Source organism: Adiantum capillus-veneris, chromosome 29 (genome assembly GCF_014529385.1).
Source record: "Adiantum capillus-veneris isolate H3 chromosome 29, ASM1452938v2, whole genome shotgun sequence".
NCBI lineage: Eukaryota > Viridiplantae > Streptophyta > Polypodiopsida > Polypodiales > Pteridaceae > Adiantum > Adiantum capillus-veneris.
The window spans coordinates 119,897,566-119,912,106 of NC_140959.1; positions in this window are offsets into that span (position 1 = coordinate 119,897,566).

Here is a 14,541-nt window from a genome sequence, read left to right on the forward strand (position 1 = left end):
TTTCTTCTCCCTTATAAATTCAAAACGCGTATTTTTTGTATTTAAACAAAAAAAAGGTGCAACAAACAGGGTTTACCTCCCTTATTCTCTTAGTACTTACCTCAGAAAAGTGTAATAGCAATCATCATTTATATTTTCTGAGGTCAGTACCAAGCGAATAGGTGCATCAAACAAAGTTTGCCTCCCCTTATTTGCTTGGTACTGACCTCAGAAAAGTGTAATACCAAACATTATTAATAAAGATGATGGTTAGTACCAAGCGAACAAGTGCAACAAACAGGGTTTACCTTCCCTTATTTTCTTGGTACTGACCACACAAAATACAAGTGCACAAAAGTGTAGTAGCATACCTCTTCACTGTGTGTAGAGTTTTGCGTCACTAAAGCACTGCAGAACAGGAGTAAGAGGAGGATGCGCAAAAAGGAGGAGCACTAGAGAGTAAGAGGAGATGCGCAAAAAGGGTTGGGAGCACAAAAGAGATGGTTTGCTTACCGCGTAGCGTCGATGGGGGTAGAGTTAAAGTGATGGGCAGTAGAGGATGCAAAAAGAGACTGAAGAGTGCTCATCTGGGCGAGGGTATAGTTAAAATGGTTGGCGGGGGTACTGTCTCTAAACTTAGAATGCTTACTTTGGCAAGGATGACAACTTCACTTATGCGCATGATTACACCCGAGATTGTGGTTGGTAGATCGTACTGCATGAGAATCTGAGCCCATTTATTACTGGTTGTCCTTGTGAGCACAACCCACGTGCCTTTTTTGAGTGATCGTTTAGAGTCAGACGCCGATCACCCTTGCAGTCGCCATCTCCATCACCAAGTAGAACAAACAGATCGCCGTTGCCTTTGCCTTTTCTGCGCTCTTTCCCTTGGCCACCTCTCGTGATCCTGCGTTGAGTGACCTCCACTGGTTTGAGTCCTTTGCTGCTGCGTCGCCCTTGCCTTCGCCTTTTGTTCCTCTTCCTCCTAGCCACCTTCTGGTTCTTGCTCTCAGCGACCTGCGACATCACCATCCAACTCGGCACCATTGGATATTGCAGAGACAGGTTCTCTCTCTCTCTCTCTCTCTCTCTCTCTCTCTCTCTCTCTCTCTCTCTCTCTCTCTCTCTCTCTCTCTCTCTCCCCCCCCCCCTTCCTGTGTGTTGTTAAGTGTATGCGCACCGAAGCCACTGCATTATTGGGTTAGAGCACAATGGGAACAACACTCCAAGGGCCAAAGAGTGGTTGTTAGGGTAAGATTAGAAGTCTTGCACCACATGGTTGGAATAATTACTCCTTATGTGATCGTGCATGAGTTGTTATTCAATGTTATGTGTGGGCATAGTGAGTGAATAGTCCTATATATCTATTACTGATAACATTAAATGCTCTGTTCTAATCCACCTGTTTCGAATGGACGTGGGTACAACGGAAATTCAGCTTGGGTCTGAACCAAGCGAATAGGGCCCTTCAGAGATTCTTGGGGCCCATATTCGCCTAGTTCTGACTCAAGTGATGTCACCTATTATGACATTAGCGCATGGGACAGAACCAAGCGAATAGAGACCTTGAGGGATACTCAAGGCTCAATATTATCTTGGTTATGACACCAAATACAAACCAATTTTGAATAGTAGTTTTGGCTTGCTTTTTCTTTCAGTCATGGGGATCATAGTCTTGGAGACAGACGTTGTGGGTACATCAAAAATTCAACTTGGGTCAGAACCAAGTGATAGGGCCCTTCGGAGATTCTTGGGACCCCTATTTACCTGGTTCTAACTCAAGTGACGTCACCTATTATGACATTAGCGCACGGGACAGAACCAAGCGAATAGAGACCTTGAGGGATACTCGAGGCTCATTATTCGCTTGGTTATGACACCAAATACATACCAATTTTGAATAGTAGTTTTGGCTTGCTTTTTCTTTCAATCATGGGGATCATAGTCCTAGAGACATACATTTTTGGCGAGGATACATGTAAAGAAAAACTATTCACATTCTTATATAACACTCGTGCTCATCACCGTGCACCAAAACTATCAGGAATGTTTAATGCAGAGTTTTCTATACAGAGGATTATAGATTGCTCATTTGAGTACCTACAAACCTATGTGCAACAGTATGAGGCAGTCATTTGTGACGATTCCATGACAGTTGATGGCATGAGATATGTGCACCCAGCCGACCTTGACCCTGACAAGAGTGCTTCAAGGAGACCGAATCGCAGTCTAGAAAAGTGTCCCTCCAATGCACTGCTTGTACAAGACAGATGTATGAAGCACTTCAAAAAGTGTCACTTAGTGGAATTATACCACGGGTTTGTCTGTTACTTATACTTGCAGAAGGATGGTGAGTCAGAGACTTCCCAGTCACAACAACTTTTGGTAGTTGTCCGTTGGCACCGGAGGAAGAGGTAGAGGATGTGGAGGTGCAGTTTGACCCAGAAGAAAAGCAGGTAGAGGTATTAAAGGAAACATTTGATGTGGGCTTAACTCTTGCTTCTCTTGTTGATGCAGCAATAGGGTGCAAGCAAGAAAGCCCAAATAAGGAAGTGACTTTGCCTCTGAATTGTGCTCCCAGCTTTGCTATGGTAGGAAACACCCACTACGTTCTGCTCACAGATATCATGCATGAGTTCAATATACGGGAGGACTACTTCCTAGTTGCAATTGCAAATTATTGTGAGGCAGACATGGGATTTGTGGAAGATGATGGAGTGGACCAACATCTTATTGCTGACATAGCTGTTCACGACTCACAGTTTACTTCAAGGTGGCAACTGATCAAAGATACATTCAATGAAGTGAAGTTTGGAGAGGCCAATTTGCCAACAGATGAGCAGTTTCGATCGACAACAAAACAACTCGTCTTGGAAAACATGGGTAGGCCCGTGGCACCCAGAGCTTAGGTAATGAATAGTCAGTCTATTCACTTGTGGGGGAAGGTCGACGCTAGAAATGGACGAGAATCAGATGGTAATTTTTAACGGCATTCAGATGGTATTGGAGATGGCCCAATGATAAAATATCATGATCAATCTTTTTGTTGACAGGTGTTAGTGTATGACGATAGTTTCCTTAGAAGAGCGGGAGGGTCACAACAAGGGCTTGTCACTGGAGTACAAGGCAAGGATGAGGCGTTGTCTCACTACATCGGGCATTTCAACCACAAAAAGGTTTGTAGAAACAATTCAAGTACTTGGCAATTGTAGTCATCTCACTTACGGCCCATAGATGCTTTACTATTTTTTTGTAGATCATAATATACCACAAGGAATACTCCGAGGACAATGCAAAGTTCCCACTATTTGCAATGAAAGTTATTACAAGATTGTGAGGTGGGCACCCGCTCCCACTAAACGCAGAAAGACTAATGTTGATTGAGAAACAGTTTGCTCTACGTATCTTTGGCATTGGGTATGGGTGCCAAGCACTCAGAGACCCCTATTTTATGTCCTACATAGTTCAGGCTCTGGCTGCAGGGGTTGAAGACCCTGAGAGCTTAGATCCATACAACAAGCGGTTGTTTTTGAGGGAAAGATAACGCCTAATGCCCGTGGGGATGTTGCCATCAACATAGCAACGAGCTCGTCTACAGAGCTTGCACATCGAAGAGGTACAAAGTGAGGAAGAAGGAGGTGCATCGAAGAGGATAAAAACGACGAGCTCAGGTCCATCTTCTCCCTCAAGCCCATCTTCTCCCGCTCCTGACTCGTGACCATCGCCACCTCACGTGGCGCTCCCCCGCATTTGAATTCCCCAAGCCATCTGTTTTTTCTCTTTGCGGATGTGTTGTAAAGACCGTGTAATTTCTGAACTCTTAAGAAGCTTCTTCTGCCTTGCTCTATGAATTAGTCGTCTATAAGTCCATTGGTGTAACTCTAATAGGCTATTGGCCTTATCCTTTCCTCCCCCATGTCTAGTGTGCTTAAAATTACCTGTCCTTGCCATGTAGTGGGTTTTTTCCATGCCTTCTGTGGACCATATTGATAGTGAGCCGTATGTCTTGGCAAAATATGGACCATGGTTGAACAGTATGTGCTGCATTGAAATTAAAAAAAATGGTCAGTAGAGTACAATTTAAAATTTTGTCTTGTATACGTAGAATGCTAACCCACCATGTAATGTGTGATATGTTGCCCAGCCCACCTTGTAAGGTAAGCCTTCTTCCAATCCAGCAAAGCTGCTTGAAATGATGTGAGCTTACTTTGGTCCCAAGAATGCTGCTCAACGTAGTGGAAAATTTTATCTATTGATTTCCACACGTTTGCCTTGTGATTTTGGATTGCCCCACCACCAGCATTGTCTTTAACCACTTTATGTAACTGTTTCCATTTGTTGAACAGGTTTTTCCTTTCTTCTCTATGTGAATCTTTGAGGCTAAACCCAAGAAACCTTATGACCTTCACGCCGGCTATCGATGCTTTCCTAGGTACCTTGTGTTGAGATGTCGAGCTCTACACCTTGAGCTGGCATCCACTACGGGTCTTGGCCGCTTACGGCATTTACTCACTGGCACGTTAGGTGACCGACACGGAGGATCTCTGCCAGTGATTCTACAGCTGGACTACACTTATAGTGCCAGCCTAGTACGCTTCTAGCGAGTTCACACTTAGTGACCGCATGTACATATGTGCTACTTTTCAGCTTTAGCACTTAGTCATTTTGTACTCTCTTTTCTGTGAAGAAGAAGAAGAAGCTTTCCATCTCTGTGTGCTTTGTGCTTGTCTTGTGTAGCTCTCTTGCATCCTCATTCTTTACATGGTATCAGAGCCTGGTGCAGGCAAGAGAGGCTAAGAGAGCAAGAGCATCACAATCCCTTCGTTCGCAATCCACAACCAAATGCCGAAGGTGCCTCGCGCAGCAAAAAACATTTTAGGGGTTTTTCGCACAAGTTTCTGAACAGGTCTCCAAAGTGCAGTATACAGAGATTTACTGTACAAGTACAGTGGTTGTATGTACGCTTGATTGTGGACACTCGTTGAGTGTAGAAAGCGTTACAGGAACCACGATAGCAGGTTCAGTAGATTTGCAGGTTTTTGCAGATTGCAGCTATTTTGTCTTAGTGCTTCAAGATGTCTGACGGTTTCAGTCAGATTGTTACTGAGAAGCTTGAGAAAAATAACTACCCTGCATGGAAGTTCAGAATAACAAATTTCCTAAAAGGAAAAGGTTATTGGGACTATGTAGAAGGAGACAATGAAAAGGAACCAGAGATTCCCGAGGCAAATGCTACAGCAGAACAAAGGAAAGCTTTGAGGGACTGGCAACAAAGCCAGAGCAAAGTGATGTATTGGCTTTCTATGAGCATCACAGATGGCATGATGGGCTATCTACAGGATGCTGAAACCCCCTCCATTGCATGGAAAAACTTAGGCAGAGTGTTCGAGGTGAACACCAAGGCCAGGAAGCTTCAACTAAAGTCGGAGCTAAATCAGGTTAAGAGGAACAACCTCTCCATCAATGATTATGCTTTGAAGATCAAGAGTATCATTGAGGCTCTTGGATCTATTAAAGTCTCAGTGGAAGACGATGACATTGTCCGTGCATGCTTGGATGGTCTAGGAGATGAGTATGTACATTTTAGGTCTTCCATGAATACAAGAGACGACATCCCCGTGTTCCAAGATTTGATTTCTATGCTTATTCTTGAGGAGAAGAACCTTGACACATCTTCTTCTCATGGCAGAAATAATTCTGAACAGGCCTTCTATTCTAACTCCAACAGAGGTAGAGGTAGAGGTCGTGGTCGAGGCCCAAGGGGTTGCAGGGGCCAATTTCTGGAAGGTCAATCAAATCAAAACAATACAGGTGGCAAGGGAAACCAGTCTCAAGGCAGGGGGAGTCAAAGAGGTCGTCGTGCAGGATCAAGCAGGCAGCAACATACTCCAGATAGTAGAGAATGTTGGACTTGTGGTGAAAGAGTTCACATGTCACGTGACTGTCCAAAGGGAAAATCAAGTAGAAAGAGAGAACAGGGCAACTATGCATCTACTAGCAGAGATGCAGATGACAGCAAAAATGAGCGCATGTTTGTTATGCAACATGTAATGAATACAATGACTGCAGAGAATTCCACCCAAGATGATGTTTGGTATGTGGATTCAGGTGCCTCTAATCACATGACGTCTCGTGGAGAGTGGTTTAGAGATATGCGCAAACCAGATGTGTCAGGTTATGTGCAGACAGGAGATGACACAGCTCACCCCATTGCTCATGTAGGGGACATACCTCTAAATACGAAGAGTGGGAAATCAAAGTACTTAGCAGATGTACTTCATGTCCCAAACATTACAAAGAATCTTGTTTCTGTTGGACAAATGGTTGAGCAGGGTTTGCAGGTTCGCTTCAATCCAAATGGCTGTTATGTAGAAGATTTCCAGAATGGCTGTAAGCTGATCACAGAGGGCAAATGTGTGGGCAGAATGTTTACGCTGAATGTAGACATGCCTGAGGTAAAAGCTGCATTATTTGCACAGGGCACAGGTGTTGTGGCTGATGTTGACATTTGGCACAAACGCATTGGCCATGTCAATGAGCAGAGATTGCGCAGCATGCAATCAAAACAGATTGTAAAAGGTTTGCCCAAATTCAAGGTGGATGGTATGCATAAAGTGTGTGCAGCATGCCAGTTTGGAAAACAGTCAAAGGGCTCATTTCCACATGAGCGCAATGTATGTAAAAAGCCACTTGAGGTGGTGCACACAGATGTTTGGGGTCCAACCGATACTACAAGTATACATGGTTGCAGGTATTATGTCTCTTTCATTGATGACCATACAAGGAAAGTATGGGTCTACTTCATGCGTAACAAAAGTGAAGTGTTTGGTCACTTTCAAGACTTCAAAGTCATGATTGAGAAGGAGACAGATATGCAAATCAAGACATTGAGGTCAGATGGAGGGGGAGAGTACTTCTCCAATGATTTTTCAGATTTTCTGCGAATGCATGGTATACACAGGCAGTTTACATGCAGATATACTCCACAGCAGAATGGGGTCGCAGAAAGGAAAAACAGGCACATTACAGAGGTTGCACGTGCATTGATGAATGAGAAGAACATGCCTCATCATTTCTGGGCTGAAGTTGTAAATACAGCTGTGTACATTATGAACAGGACACCTACAGCTGCGGTGCATGATGTAACACCTGAGGAAAAGTTTACAGGTACAAAGCCTGATTTGGCACACTTGAAAGTGTTTGGCTGCATAGCTTACGTGCATGTACCAGATGAGTTGCGTAGGAAATTGGATCCTAAAGCAGAGAAATGTATTCTTGTGGGAAATTCCCTTGAACAAAAGGGGTACAGGTGCTACAATCCTACTACACGAGAATTACGAGTGAGCAGAGATGTAGTCTTTGATGAGATGAGCAGCTGGTACAGTAATGCACATGGCACTATTGGGGCTGATGTAAAAGATGATGTGGTTGTACAAAATGTGAGGCCACAGTCACAGGTTTTGAGTGGACCACAAGAGTCCTCTTCTCGTGGCTCTGTTGAGAAACCATGGAATGGTAGACTACGTACGCAGGTTACTCCACCAACAGGTACAGGGAATGTATCACGAAAAGGAAAGGAAAAGGTTGATGAACCTCCCTTTATGGTTGATGCATCATCAGGTTTTTCACATGTAGACATGGATTCAGATGGTTCTGAACAAAGTCTTGATGAGGAATTTGGAATTCCGGCTGTCAGGACACCTGGTGTAAGGAAAGTACAAGAAGATGCTAGAGGGCAAAGGAGTGACCCAGGACCGCGCAGATCTAATAGAGTCAAAAATCCAGTTCAGAAATTGCCTTATGATGGGTATCTAGCGCATCACCAAGCCTACATGGCTAAGGTGATACAGGATGTGGAGCCCACATGTTTTGAGGATGCAGTTGGAAATGTGCATTGGGATGATGCAATGAATGAAGAGATGGCTGCATTGGAAGCAAATGACACATGGGAGTTGGTGCCATTGCCAAGTGGCAAGAAAGCTATTGGCTGTAAATGGGTGTATAAAACCAAGCATAAGGCTGATGGTAACATTGAGCGTCACAAGGCAAGGCTGGTCGCAAAGGGTTATGCACAGACGTATGGCATAGACTATGAGGAGACCTTTGCTCCAGTGGCTGCATCTAGAGGATGGATTATGCATCAAATGGATGTAAAGAATGCCTTCTTGAATGGTGAGTTGCAAGAGGAAGTGTATATGGATCAGCCACCTGGTTATGTCGATCCAGGTTACCCAGATTATGTATGCAGACTTCTCAAAGCTTTGTATGGTTTGAAGCAGGGCTCTAGAGCATGGTATGACAGGATTGCCAAGTATCTTGTCAGTATTGGTTTTAGGAGAGCTCATGCTGATCATTCACTCTATGTACGTGAGAGTGATGTGGGGATTGTGGTCATTACCATATATGTAGATGACCTTATTATTGTTGGTGACAATGCTATGGAGATTGACCATGTGAAGGGTCTTCTCAAACAGGAGTTTGAAATGAAAGATTTAGGCGAGTTGCGCTACTTTCTTGGCATTGAAGTGATCAGGACTCCAGAGGGTGTATGGCTATCACAGAGACAGTATGCTTTGGACATATTGTCAAAGTATGGTATGGCTGATTGTAAGCCAATTTCTATTCCCTTGGATGTGAATGCAAAGCTGAGTGCAGAGAAGGGTGATGTTGTTGAGGATGTCAACATGTACAGGAAGATTGTGGGTAGTCTAATCTACTTGACTATCACGAGGCCAGACTTGAGCTACACAGTAGGCTTGGAGAGTCAGTTCATGCAACTTCCGAGGAAGCCACATTTGGATGGAGTACGACGCACACTTAGGTATGTGCAAGGTACTCTTGACTACGCATTGTTCTATGCAGCAGATGCACCATTAGCATTGTATGGGTATACAGATGCAGATTGGGCAGGTAGTATTGTTGATAGGAGATCTATGAGTGGCTTCATGTTCTCTTTTGGGAGTGCTGCTGTTACTTGGAGCAGCAAAAAGCAGCCTACGGTTGCTTTATCGAGCACAGAGGCCGAGTACAGAGGTGCAGCAGTTGCGGCGTGCGAGGTAGCTTGGCTACGCACATTACTTGAGGACTTGGGAGTGCAGGTGGACCAGCAGATTTTCATCCATTGTGACAACCTCAGTAGCATGCAGTTGGCTAGGAACCCAGTGTTCCATGCCAGGACCAAACACATAGAGGTCCATTACCACTACGTTCGAGAGCGAGTGTTGGCGGGCGACATCGACTTGGTCTACGTCAGCACAGAGGAGCAGATAGCGGATATCTTTACCAAGGCCCTCGGAGCTGAGAAGCTTCGACGTTTCCGGACTATGCTTGGACTCTGCGACATGCAGAGCTCGAGGGGGAGTGTTGAGATGTCGAGCTCTACACCTTGAGCTGGCATCCACTACGGGTCTTGGCCGCTTACGGCATTTACTCACTGGCACGTTAGGTGACCGACACGGAGGATCTCTGCCAGTGATTCTACAGCTGGACTACACTTATAGTGCCAGCCTAGTACGCTTCTAGCGAGTTCACACTTAGTGACCGCATGTACATATGTGCTACTTTTCAGCTTTAGCACTTAGTCATTTTGTACTCTCTTTTCTGTGAAGAAGAAGAAGAAGCTTTCCATCTCTGTGTGCTTTGTGCTTGTCTTGTGTAGCTCTCTTGCATCCTCATTCTTTACACCTTGTAACGACTTTGAGACATCTTAGGGTCCTCTTCGATTTTGACATTGCCTCCATGAAAACCAATGTCTGAGAGCACTCCCTCTAAAGCTTTGATCACTCTTTTCGACTGGCTCTCTGGCTTTAATGTCCATGCAAAACATATATACAAATGAACCACCTTTTCAATTATTCAACAGAGTGCATGAAGTGTACAGACGTGAACTCTTCTCAGAGGAATATCAAGCACTAGCCTAAAAGTTTTATCTTGAAGATGTCTGTTGGGAGCTCTATTCCATTGCACACTCTCAAGAGATTGTGCATCAGCCATACAATATAAGCATGGATTTGCCACAGTTGCTCCGTGTGTTATGTTGTAGATACACTTAAGAGTCTTTAAGTCACCTGCCATGTGCCATTCCACTGTATAGTCACCAAATCCTTCCACTGAAAGAACGACTCTGTTTCTTTGTTCACTGATGATAGAAGGAATTTGAGTTTGACTAAAACCCAATTGAGGATTTCAAAATTTTCCTTATCAACTTGCAGTGAAAAATGAAAGCACAAAATCAACAACCAAATAATCAATATTTTTTTTATTATAGAGTGAATGAAGTATACCTGAAATGATCCTAGAGTTAGAATGTTGCTTTTGGATTGCACGCTAAAGTATCGTGGATCCTCTTTCGGTATTGATGGATCCAGAGCTCTATTCATGAGGGTAATGGTGACTCTCTCTAGCTTCTTGTTCTTCAGGACCTCGCACTCATCGAGCTTCAAAACAAACTTGAGAACCCCACCGCACTCCTCTCGACTAATGTCAAAAGAAGTGAACTGCATACCTTTGCAATGCTTCAAGATCAACAAAGAGGTTTTTGTACTCATTAAACTGTACCTCTCTGCCACCCTTGCCTAAGAATGTTGCTTCAATATGGAATGGTGACCCAAGTTTCTCAAACACCTCATCGTTTATGTGTCGGCGAGCAGCCTTTACATGTGATAGCTTTGGCAGCAATGATCCTCTCTGTAGTTTATTTTGAGACTTTTTAGCCAATGCTTTCAAGAGTGCCCTGTATACCATCTGCGAGATGCCACTCTCATCAAGTATTGCTTACACTTACATTGGTTCCAACTGATTCTCGTTCATGAAGGAGGTTAGGAGCCTCCCTTTCAACTTACAATTTTTTTTTTGAGTTATCATCTCTCCAACTACTTCTTTTGGAACTAGACGGATGTAATGCACTCCGGCATTAAAGCCTGCACCGTTCGAGTTTGGATGCAGTAAAGACCTGCCAAAAAAGCACCATGCGTTATGATCATGTATAGGAAAGTGTATCCATTTCTTAGTGAAGCACATTGAAGATACAAAAGCTGAAACAAACTTTGAGTTACCTTAAAGCTCGTATTCGTTTTTCAGGCCACCACTACCAATCTTCATGTTCTCAATGTTGCACAGATCTCGTTTTCTTTTTCGACTACCAAGCACGGTGTCTTTCTCTCGCAAACTTGTGATCTTATTCTCAAGGCCTTGGATTGTCTTTTTGTTTGATGAAATCTTTTGAGAGCATGCTTCATTAAGTTTCTTCAGCTGCATGTTCTCCATCGCTAGAAAGTTTCTTTACCTTTCCGCATTCAATCCTCTCATTTCCAAATGTTCGGTGTATCCCAATAGCCCATCCTTGCCATCGCTTGTGAAATGTAAGAGGTTAGTGATATTAGCAAAGGGAGGTGGCGCATTTGTCGTAGGATCCTTTGGATAAATAGACCCATCGGTCCACAAATCCAAATGATGTTCCTTGTTTGTCCTTCTAAGTTCTTTCTCCCGTTGAGATAAGAAAGACTCCCTCCTACATTTCTGAACGGTGCGTACTCTTGCAATACATCAACATGAAGATGATGTGTGTTCTTTTTTTGGGTAAGTGTTAAAGATGAAGGGGCTGAGGATTGCAAGTTCAAATTGGTTTTTTCATCAGGAAAAGAAGTGTTCTCCATTCCTAGAGTTGATAGAGAAAAAGACAGACACTCGAAACTCATGAAATATCTCAGGTTTTAGGAGGGAAGACCATATTCTCATGTTTAGAGTTGATAGAGTTCGTGTGGCTTATGTTTCTGGAGAGAATGCTCGTAAGTTGGCATTTCAAATCATTAGTCATACGGTTAGTTGGATTCCTGACAAGAGAACAAAGGATAAGAATGATAAAGACGACGGCTACCTACCAAAGAATGTCATTTTGGCTTTTTGTTGGCGCAAAAAAGTATCACATAAAATGCACAATTTAACATTTTCATTTTCTCTCTCTAAGTCGACGTGGAACTTCTTACAAGGCCCAAAAGTGAGTCCAACTTTCTCCTAATGATTATAGACAATGGGTTGATCAAAGCCTTTAGATCAAATATAATCTAAAGCTAGCATCGTGATCCGTCAAATTACATGGGACGGACTTGTGTTTAGGAAGTTTGTGTTGTTGTATTAAACTTAATACATATACACAAAAGAATATAACGTTCAAAAGACAACTGGCTTTAGATAACTAGACAATGCTTTGCACAAAAATGACTCAGCATTAGATTCAATTTTGTACAATATAGTAAGAATGATACATCATTCCAATGATTTTATACAAAAGTAATAGGGTGGTGGAGGTCATCTACGTTAAAATTACCAGGGATCTTCACTATCAGATAACAGCTAAGCTAAACCATTTTGAGTAAAGATAGCATTCTCACCTGCATCCATAAAAACAAGACAACAAATTTGTTAGCCTTGAATGAGTATCACAGGTGTCAAAGCACTTATTATCCTTGTCCTACTTGAAATTTTTAAACTAAAACTACTATCCAAAAAGTTTTATTTGTATACGGATTAGAATGTGTAAAAATGTAACGCATCGGAAGGCCATCACCCCTTCTGATGCAAGTGGCAATACTTGTCTTTATTGTGATAAAGCATTAAGTTTTATCTTTTGTCTACAAAGTATGAGCCAATCTTAAGTGATTATCTTTATTTCAAGTTTTAAGTTAAAACCACATCCTCCAAGTAGCATCCTCAAGATCTTTGCACACGTTTTCCAAAGTGACCATATATTGAAATGAAGAAATCTAATTTTGTTCAATCCATCCAACTTTACTTATGTTTTCAAATTGACTTATGAAGCTTTTTTGTGTAACTACTACCAATTTGAAGGTATTTCCGTTTTTACTCGTATTCAGATCCATAGCCTAGTCCCAAAGATTCGTAGATTAATTAGTGAAAATTTCACAATAAATCAATCAAAGTTGAAGTGAACCTAATGAAAACCTAATCATTCAAGGGGTACCTATAAGCATTTAACCTCAATAAAAGATTCAAGTTTTGGGCAGAGCACCCTTCTTTTTCAAATCATAAGTTTTCTGCGAAAATTAAAGATCTTAAAGAGCCAGCTTAAGATCTTAAATTTATTGTAATTATGAAAACAATTTCAGCAAAGCCTTTGCCTATTTAACAGTAAACATCCTTTTTCAAATTCATCAAAGACTTTCATGAGCACAACAATGAGTGGATAACTTCACAGATACGAGCAAGATCTCAAATTTTCTCAACCTTAGGAAGACGGAATCTCGTCAAATTTTAAGATCACTAAAACAATTAGCATGTTTAGGAGGGTCGCCTCATACTTCAAAAGCCAATTGGAACAAGCCATTCATATCATAAACAAGAGAGGTCAATCATCAACTACGTCAGGTCATCATTAAAGCAATGTCTTTTTTCATCCTATGGGGTAGAAAGGAGCCACCAAGCTACTGCTGATGTAGCAAAGGGCTGTTGGACAAGGTTCTAATGTACATAGGTTTGCATCACGAAGGAAAATTTTGTCAGTGAGGGAGAGTGGCTATGAAAGGCAAAGTCAATTATTGGTATTTTGTGATTGATGACAAGGGAGCTCGTGAGAGAGAAGGGCACTGTGGCGTGGGTGGCTATGACACTCGTGTTGTTGTCGTCGTCGGTGATAGATGTAGTTGAAGCTCAAAGTAGGGGTTCTTGCCATCGCATAACCATTGTTCTCCTCCTCAAGAACAATAGGTTCATTCTCTTGGATGGCACATTTTTTGGTGAGAGAGAGAGAGAGAGAGAGAGAGAGAGAGAGAGAGAGAGAGAGAGAGAGAGAGAGAGAGAGAAGCTTTTTGGGTGCTTCACTTAATATAGCGATGTTGATGGTTGGCCAACGATCAGCGATGTGAGACCCAATGGCCAACGGTAGCAAAAAGAAAATTGTGCTTCCTACTATGTAACTAGGTGTATACTGAGAGTGGCACCTCTAGGTTACCCTCACTTTACCCCTACTTCATAGATGGCTAGCCCCCTCACTAATGGTTCACTAACTCAATTCAACAATAGTGTTCAAGTTTGGTTTGACTCAACTTATCCTTGAGCTAGTTGAAAAGCTACATTAGCTGGTTTCAAACCGAGGTAAGAGGAAGAAAAATTGGTGAAGGACAAAGATGATTCGGAAAAAGACCTTTTTGAACATAGTCTAACATTTGAGACTGTAAAAGTGCAAGCAACCACAGATATCCAATGGGAGATGTGGCATGCTTCCTACACGCAAGCCAAAAATAGTGTGGAGTGTTTGGAAATTAGTTTAAATGAAGTAAAAATTACTTCAAGATTTCAAAAATTCTTCTTGAAAAAACCATAAAAAGTTGTGTTGTATGGTTGCAAAAATGTTTTTTCCCTGAACATTGTGAAGTAATAATAAATTGCAGGAGATTTTTCTATAAAACATTAGTAGTATTGTTCGGGAAAGGTTTGCATCAACTTAGCCTTGAGCGGGTTGAAAATCTAGATTAGCCGGTTGCAAACCATGGTGAAGGAAAGAAAAACCGGTAGAATATGAGGGAAAATAATCCAAAAATCATGCAC